The following is a 9,200-nucleotide window of genomic DNA, read 5'->3' as shown; positions in this document are numbered from 1 at the left end:
ACCCAGCCGTTCTCCGATCAGTCCAGAGCGAGAGGTTTTGTGAATAGTGCATTCAGCCTTGTCTCTCTCACTCATCCCTTCCTCTGGAGAGGCTGGTCCATGCAAAAATCGCATTTCCTACTGAATGCTTGGAGGGATTCGAAAGCTTTAAATAATTTACAATTTAATTATCTGCATCCTTGAGGCTTTTTATTTTTAAAAGCTCCACCTGGTTTCTTTCTGTTTTGTGGCTGGTTTGAAATGCTGGCAGTTGCCAGTCTGACTGTCGTTGCCCTTTAGGAGGTGAGACGGGGCCAGTAGCTAGCTCATTTCATCTTCCAAAGTTTCTTTGTTGTTGTGTTGAGTGTCACAGCCTGGCGCTCTAAATCTGCAGATTAATTGAAGACAATAAGCGACCTCTGCACTGACTGGCATTTTTAATGGAGACACCAACAACAACTTGCATTTGTATTGCACCTTTACAATAATAGCATCCCCATGGCGTCTCACGAGCGATTACCAAACAAAATTCAACACGAGTCACATGAGATCGTAGGTCAGATGACCAAAAACATGATCAAGAGGTCGGTGTCCAAAGGTGGGAAGGCAGAGGGAGAAGTGTAGGAAAGAATTCCAGAGCTTGGGGTCCAGACAGCTGAGGGCAAGGCCACCATTGAAAGAGTGATTTTAAATGGGAGTGCTCAAGAAGCCAGAATTGGAGTAGGTCAGAGATCCAGGTTCGATTCCCGGCCTTGAGTCACTGTCTGTGCAGAGTTTGCATGTTCTCCTCTTGTCTGCATGGGTTTCCTCCAGTTTCCTCCCACAATCCAAAAGATGTGTGGGTTAGGTGGATTGCTAAATTGCTCCTTCGTGTCAGAGGGACTAGCTAGGGTAAAATGCATGGGATTATGGGGATAGGGCCTGGGTGGGATTGTGGTTGGTACAGACTCGATGGGCCGAATGGCACTGTAGATTCTATAATTGATTGATTAATTCATTCATTCTATAGCTATCAGATTAATCCCATTCTCCCTCTTTCCCCATAACCCTGCACATTTCCCTTTTTCAAATACATATCCCATTCCCTTTCCCTGCTTGAATCTGCCCCCCACCCTCTAGTGTGTTCCAGGTCACTGTAACTCTCTGTAGAAAGGAAATTCTCCCCCTCTGGTCCGTTTACTGATTGGAAATAATCTGTGTCTGCCCCGGTAACTGGCTGTCCAAAGACTGGAAGCAGTTTTTACTCTGAGCCCATGTTAGCCCTGGAGAGTGTGGTGCGTGAGGGGCAAGTGGGGTAGAGGGAGGGGACCTAACTCCCAAAGCTGTGGAAAGTCCTGGATATTGGGTTTCCCAATCCAATTGAGGGTTTACCCGATTATTACTCTCTAACTTGTAGATGCTTGTTCAACCCCAGCCATCACGTGAATGGCTAAGTACTTTTGGTGAAATATAAAATATGAAACTGTGCCGTGTACGGTAATGTATCCTTCAACTTTATTCTTTCCAAACCGTAATGATCCGGATATTGCTGCAGACACCACTTTGAAATCCCCAGCACTTCATGTGACCTCCTCGTGCGGCGGAAGCCCTTTAATTGATGGCTTGCACCATTCATAAAGTTACACAATGCCATCGCTGAGAATGAGGAGCATTTCCTCGGGGAATGCATCGTTCCAGTTGAAGAATGAAGTTATGTACGCAGCCGGGGCTGAGATGGGAGAGGCTGGAGTTATTTTTGGCACTGCTGCTGCTTAGCATACCACAGTGGCGAGAGAGGAGATAACGCTGACATCGCCACTGGCTTCAACCCCTCTCTCCACTCTTTGTGTAAGTCAGGAAACCGTTCAGCTCCGGTACTGGGGAGGACAGGCGGAGCGGATTCATTAACTTCCCGGTAACGGTGCATTTCGCAGAGATGGATTAACTTCATTTTTACACAGGGAGTTTACAAAGTCTCTTTTTGTAACTTCAATAACTTTGCAGGGCAGAAAGAGACTGTAAGCAATGTCAGAAGGCAGAATGTTAAAGATTCCAGTTTTATTTTCAATCACCTTCCGTATCTGAAATAATGTGAAAAGATCCACGTCAAAATAACAATGGCACAAACTCAATGAAGTTTTATTTTTAAAGTTTATTTATTGGTGTCACAAGTAGGCTGTCATTAACACTGCGATGAAGTTACTGTGAAAATCCCCTAGTCGCCACACTCAGGCGCCTGTTCGGGTACACTGAGGGAGAATTTAGCACGGCCAATGCACCTAACCAGCACGTCTTTCGGACTGTGGGAGGAAACCCACGCAGACACGGGGAGAACGTGCAGACTCCACACACACAATGACCCGAGCCGGGAATCAAACTGGGGCCCTGGCGCCGAGAGGCAGCAACGCTAACCACTGGGCCACCCTCAAGTATACTTACTTCGGCACTTCATACTTTCTATAATGTGTACATCCAAGGTTTTTAAATAAATTGCACAAGGACTTTATAAATGCATCTCAGACCCCCCCCCCCCCCCCCCCGCCCCGAGACCCTGCCCCTTGAACCTGCTTCAACACATCCTGGCTAATCCACGACCTAACAATACCCAGCGTTTTGATTCATCCCTCAGTCCCTTTGAGTTACAACATCAGCCAATCTCCGTTCTTTCATTAATTGACCTAGCATCAGTTCTGCAGGAGAGAGTTTCTCAAACTTTTACCGCCCTGAGTGTGTCGAGGGGTTTCCTGATTTCATTTCTGAAATGTCTGCCTCTGATTTTTAGACTCTGTTCCTCCCCCAGTCCCATTCTCCCCAGCCACGAGAAATCATTTATCTCTCTCTCTCTCTTTCTCTCTCTCTCCGCTCCCTCTCTTCCTCTTATGACCTTGGAAACTTCGATCCAGTCACCCCCGGATCTTCGAAATTGCAGGGAATTTGATTCGAATTGCTGGTGTACCCGCAGAGTTTAAAATGTTAACCCACCTTCCTAAAGCATCCAAGAGGTTTTGTGTAGCTGTATGTTTTCCTTTTGTGTTCAGATTACAATTCTACACGCTCTGGTTGTGAGTGAATAAATCGCTCTGCTCCCGGATTTGAGGTTTTATTATCTCGAATCGTTGTGAAACACTCAATTTGAGAGTCTGAGAGTTGATCAGAGAACCCCCTGTTAATATTAGTTTTGACTAACTGCTAGAAGCCAGTTTAATGTTCTGACATGTCTTCTAACGAGGTACAGATGTGACCTAGTTTCCAAAATCTGGTCAGAATATTTTAAAAATTCTAACCAGACTTTAGCCGAACTGCTTCCCTCATCAAAGTCTTTTTTATTTTGTAAAGACTATTTGACGGGGAGAATCCTCCCAGCTACTTGTTTTCAGATCTTAACATTCATAGAATCCTACAGTGCAAAAGGAGATTCGACCCATCGAGTCTGCACCGACCACAATCCCACCCAGGCCCTATCCCCATAACCCCATGCATTTACCCTAGCCCCTGACACTAAGGGGCAATTTTAACATGGCCAATCCACCTAACCCACGCATCTTTGGACTGTGGGAGGAAACCGGAGCACCCGGAGGAAACTCACACAGACACGGGGAGAATGTGCAAACTCCACACAGACAGTGACCCAAGCCAGGAATCAAACCCAAGTCCCTGGAGCTGTGGGGCAGCAGCGCTAACCCACTGTGCTACCGTGCTGCCTTTGTATTTCAGGGTGAAGTGTCTATCTTTCCTCCCCTCTCTCTCTCTCTCTCTCCCGCAGTCTGTCTCTCTCTCTCTGCCCCTCTTCCCCTTCCCCCCCCTGCCCCTTTGCCCCTTCCCCCCTTTGCCCCTTCCCCCCCTCTGCCCCTTCCCCCCCTCTGCCCCTTCCCCCCCTCTGCCCCTTCCCCCCCTCTGCCCCTTCCCCCCCTCTGCCCCTTCCCCCCCTCTGCCCCTTCCCCCCCTCTGCCCCTTCCCCCCCTCTGCCCCTTCCCCCCCTCTGCCCCTTCCCCCCCTCTGCCCCTTCCCCCCCTCTGCCCCTTCCCCCCCTCTGCCCCTTCCCCCCCTCTGCCCCTTCCCCCCCTCTGCCCCTTCCCCCCCTCTGCCCCTTCCCCCCCTCTGCCCCTTCCCCCCCTCTGCCCCTTCCCCCCCTCTGCCCCTTCCCCCCCTCTGCCCCTTCCCCCCCTCTGCCCCTTCCCCCCCTCTGCCCCTTCCCCCCCTCTGCCCCTTCCCCCCCTCTGCCCCTTCCCCCCCTCTGCCCCTTCCCCCCCTCTGCCCCTTCCCCCCCTCTGCCCCTTCCCCCCCTCTGCCCCTTCCCCCCCTCTGCCCCTTCCCCCCCTCTGCCCCTTCCCCCCCTCTGCCCCTTCCCCCCCTCTGCCCCTTCCCCCCCTCTGCCCCTTCCCCCCCTCTGCCCCTTCCCCCCCTCTGCCCCTTCCCCCCCTCTGCCCCTTCCCCCCCTCTGCCCCTTCCCCCCCTCTGCCCCTTCCCCCCTCTGCCCCTTCCCCCCCTCTGCCCCTTCCCCCCCTCTGCCCCTTCCCCCCCTCTGCCCCTTCCCCCCCTCTGCCCCTTCCCCCCCTCTGCCCCTTCCCCCCCTCTGCCCCTTCCCCCCCTCTGCCCCTTCCCCCCCTCTGCCCCTTCCCCCCCTCTGCCCCTTCCCCCCCTCTGCCCCTTCCCCCCCCCTCTGCCCCTTCCCCCCCCCTCTGCCCCTTCCCCCCCCCCTCTGCCCCTTCCCCCCCCTCTGCCCCTTCCCCCCCCCTCTGCCCCTTCCCCCCCCCTCTGCCCCTTCCCCCCCCTCTGCCCCTTCCCCCCCCCCCCCTCTGCCCCTTCCCCCCCCCCCTCTGCCCCTTCCCCCCCCTCCTGCCCCTTCCCCCCCCCTCTGCCCCTTCCCCCCCCCTCTGCCCCTCCCCCCCCCTGCCCCTTCCCCCCCCCCTCTGCCCCTTCCCCCCCCCCTCTGCCCCTTCCCCCCCCCTCTGCCCCTTCCCCCCCCCCTCTGCCCCTTCCCCCCCCCCTCTGCCCCTTCCCCCCCCCCCTCTGCCCCTTCCCCCCCCCCTCTGCCCCTTCCCCCCCCCTCTGCCCCTTCCCCCCCCCTCTGCCCCTTCCCCCCCCCTCTGCCCCTTCCCCCCCCCTCTGCCCCTTCCCCCCCCCTCTGCCCCTTCCCCCCCCTCTGCCCCTTCCCCCCCCCTCTGCCCCTTCCCCCCCCCCTCTGCCCCTTCCCCCCCCCTCTGCCCCTTCCCCCCCCCTCTGCCCCTTCCCCCCCCCTTCTGCCCCTTCCCCCCCCTCTGCCCCTTCCCCCCCCCCCTCTGCCCCTTCCCCCCCCCCTCTGCCCCTTCTCCCCCCCCCTCTGCCCCTTCCCCCCCCCTCTGCCCCTTCCCCCCCCCTCTGCCCCTTCCCCCCCCTCTGCCCTTTCCCCCCCCCTCTGCCCTTTCTCCCCCCCCTCTGCCCCTTCCCCCCCCCCATCTGCCCCTTCTCTCCCCCCCCCCCCCCCCCCCGCCCCTCCCCCCGTGTGTGACTGTCTGTCTGTCTCTCTCTCTCTCTGTGTCTTCCCCCACGGTACTTTGTGAGTTGAAATGTTTCCTGGTGTTTTATTCCGTTACGGAGCGCTGCTGGAATGGTTTATCACGGCCACATCGGGAGACCAGCCTGTGTGGGGGGGGCTTTGTTCTCGCACTGTTTTGGGACCCAGCATTCTCCCCTCTGAATCAGAAGGTTACAGTTTAAAGTCCCACAACAGGGGCGGCACGGTGGCACAGTGGTTAGCACTGCTGCCTCACAGCGCCAGGGACCTGGGTTCAATTCCCGGCTTGGGTCACAGTCTGTGTGGAGTCTGCACATTCTCCCCGTGTCTCCGTGGGTTTCCTCCAAGTGCTCCAGTTTCCTCCCACAGTCCAAAGATGTGCAGGTTAGGTGGATCGGCCATGCTAAATTTCCCCTAGTGACAGGGGGATTAGAGGGTAAATGTGTGGGGTAATGGGATCGGGCCTGGGTGAGATTGTGGTCGTACAGACTCGATGGGCCGAATGGCCGCCTCCTATACTGCAGGGGTTCTAAGGACCAGAGACTTGAACACAGCAAGACCAGGTTGACACTGCAGTGTGATGCTGAGGGAGTGCTGCACTGTCAGAGGTGCTGCCTTTTGGACAAGATATTAAACTGAAACCCTGTCTGTCCCCCGCCATGGGGTTGATGTGAAAGACCCTGTGGCACTTATTTTGAAGAAAGTCAGGGGAGTTCTCCCCGGTATGGTCTTATTTACGCAGAGAAGGCAGGAGAATGGGATGAGAATCATACCAGCCATGATTGAATGGCGGAGCAGACTCGATGGGCCGAGTGGCCTAATTCCGCTCCTATATCTTATGGTATCCTGTTCAACATTTATCCCTCAATCACAAAACCAGATAATCTGGTCGTTATCACATTGCTGCGTATGGGATCTTGCTGTGCGCCATGAGGTTGCTGTGTTTCCTATGCCACCACAGTGACTACATTTCACTGGTATCTCATTGGCTGTAAAGTGCTGAGGAAAGTCCGGTGGTCATAAATGCCATGCTTTCTCACACTCGTCGAATGGAACATCCCATTGGCCATTGGAGTCCCACTGGCTTGTCGGGTTTTTGCCATTGTGGATACTGGTGAGGCTGTTGGTTCTTTGGAGGAGTGCAGTCAGAGCCAGGCTCATGGCACCATGTACAGGGGGAGAGGAACAAGGAATAAAGAGCAATGGTGAAAGGGGCTTCATTAGTTGGGGGAGCAGATGGGCATTTCTGTGGCCTTAGACGTGACTCCAGGATGGCATCTTGCCTCCCCGATGCCAGCATCAAGGATGTTCCAGAGCGGCTGCAGGCAATTCTTCTGGGGTGAACTGTCAGAGGTCACACTCCATGCCAGTGCCAGTGACTTGGGCAGGAAAGGGGATGGGATCATGAAAGCAGATCCTGGGGAGCTAGGAAGAAGATTGAAAAGTCAGACTCTCCATCTCCAGATTACTCCCAGTCCCACATTCTGGTGAGTGTAGAAATGGGAGAATTGAGTGATGAACATGTAGCCTGAGAACTGGTGTAGGAGGGAGGGCGTCAGATTTCTGAGGCATTGGGACCAGTCCTGGGGCAGGTGGGACCTGTACAGGATGGACGGGCTGCATCTCGGGACTAGGGCTCGCATCCTCGCAGAGAGATTGGCTCGTGCTGGATCGTCAGGCGGATGGAAACGCTGAGATAGCTCCGATTGGAGGGAAGCAAAACTGCTAAAAGGAAATAGAAAAGTAGAAAGCAACAGGAGAAGGTGAGTGAAGCTTAGGCAAGGAGCACATAGGCTCAAAATAAAGAATAATTTTTTAAAAATCAGAATTATAGGCACTCTTTCCGAATGCGGGTAGCATTGGGAATAAGGTTGATGATTTGAATGCGCACATTGAGGTAAATGATTTATTTGCTATTATAGAGATGCGGTTACTGGGTGACCAGGATTGGGAACTGAATATCCAGGGATATTCACCATTTCGAAAGAATGGGTAAAAAGGAAAAGGAGGTGGGTTAGCGCCGTTACTGAGGGATGGGATGGGTTAATTAATGAGAATGAACAAAGAACAGTACAGCACAGGAACAGGCCCTTCGGCCCTCCAAGCCTGTGTCGATCACGTTGTCCTATCTCGACCAACCGCCTGTATCCCTCTATTCCCCATCTGTTCATATGTCTATCAAGATAAGTCTTTAAATGTCGCTAACGTATCTGCCTCAACCACCTCACTTGGCAGCGCATTCCAGGCCCCCACCACCCTCTGTGTAAAAAAACTCCCCCCGCACATCTCCACTGAACCTTTCCCCCACATCTTGAACTTGTGACCCCTGTAATTGTCATTTCTGCCCTGGGAAAAAACTGTTCATCCTATCCACACCCCTCATAATTTTATAAACTTCTATCGGGCTCTGTCTTTCCAGGGAGAACAATCCCAGTTTATTCAATCTCTCCTCATAGCCAATACCCTCCATACCAGGCAACATCCTGGTAAACTTTTTCTGTACTCCCTCCAAAGCCTCCACGTTCTCCTGGTAGTGTGGTGACCAGAATTGGACGCAGTATTCCAAATGTGGCCTAACCAACGTTTTATACAACTGTAACATAATTTGCCAAGAGAGGATCTTAGATCAAAGGTTGTCGAATCAGTTTGGGTGGAGCAGTGAGTCAGCAAGGGGCAGTGAGCACTGGCCGAAGTTGTTCACAGGCCACCAAACTGTGGTTGTAACGTTGGGCATTGTATAAATGAGGAAATTAGAGATGTACGTAACGTGGGTAAACTGTAATAATGGATGACTTCAATTTACATATAAACTGGACAGGCCTAATCAGTACTAGTGCTGTAGCGGATAAATTCCTAGAGTGCGCATGAGATGGGTTTCTGGAGCAATGCATGGAAAAGCCTACTAGGGATTAGGCTATATTGGATTTAATATTATGTATTGAGAAGGGAGTAATAATCTTGCTTGTAAAGGAGCCTTTAGGAAATAGTGACCATAATATGGTAGAATTTAACATTAAGCAATCATAATTCATTTTGAAACTGGGATCTTGAATCTGAAGAAAAGAAATTATGATGGGTGAGCTGGCTACAGTAGATTGGGAAAATACTCCAAGAAATTAACAGTAGACAGGTAATGGCTAAATAAGAAATATCACACACACACATTGCTTATAAGACACACACACACCCATAAGGGAAAGCTAAATCAATCATGATGAAAGTTAAAGATTGCATTAGATCAAAAGAAGTGGCTCATAGTCCGAACAGAAAAAGTGTCGCAGGATTGGGAGCAATTTAGAATCCAGTAAAGGAGATTAAGAAACTGATTTTAAAAATGGGAATGTGAATGCAAAGTAGCGAGTGGCAAATGTGAAATTGTCCATTTTGGCAGAAAGAATATAAAAGAAGCATATTATTTAAATGGTGAGAGATTGCAGAGCTCTGAGACGCAGAGGGATCTGGGTGTCCCAGTGCATGAATCACAGGTACAGCAAGTAATTAGGAAAGCTAATAGCATTACATCATTTATTGTGAGGGGAATTGAATACAAAAGTAGGAAGGTTAGGCTTCAGCTGTACTGGGTTTTGATGAACCCACATCTGGACAAACTTTGTGGGTGTACTTTGTTACAATTTATAACAGTTTAATAGTTTTATAAATAATAATGATCATAGAAACCATAGAAACCCTACAGTGCAGAAGGAGGCCATTCGGCCCATCGAGTCTGCACCGACCACGATCCCACCCA

At 52.3% G+C, this 9,200-nt stretch overlaps 1 pseudogene across 1 annotated transcript in view; it reads left to right on the top strand.

Annotated features, from left to right (window-relative positions):
- The first annotated feature begins 477 nt into the window (after window positions 1-477).
- LOC144490072 (sprouty-related, EVH1 domain-containing protein 2-like) overlaps window positions 478-9,200 on the top strand; it is a 29,890-nt pseudogene continuing 21,167 nt past the window's right edge. The window contains exons 1-2 of the transcript XR_013497147.1: window positions 478-577; window positions 1,812-1,873. The product of XR_013497147.1 is annotated as a sprouty-related, EVH1 domain-containing protein 2-like (transcript). The remainder of the gene's footprint in view (window positions 578-1,811; window positions 1,874-9,200) is intronic.

Source organism: Mustelus asterias, unplaced genomic scaffold, assembly GCF_964213995.1.
Source record: "Mustelus asterias unplaced genomic scaffold, sMusAst1.hap1.1 HAP1_SCAFFOLD_2842, whole genome shotgun sequence".
NCBI lineage: Eukaryota > Metazoa > Chordata > Chondrichthyes > Carcharhiniformes > Triakidae > Mustelus > Mustelus asterias.
Note: the sequence above shows the minus strand (reverse complement) of the source record. Positions and strands in the feature narration are given on the sequence as shown.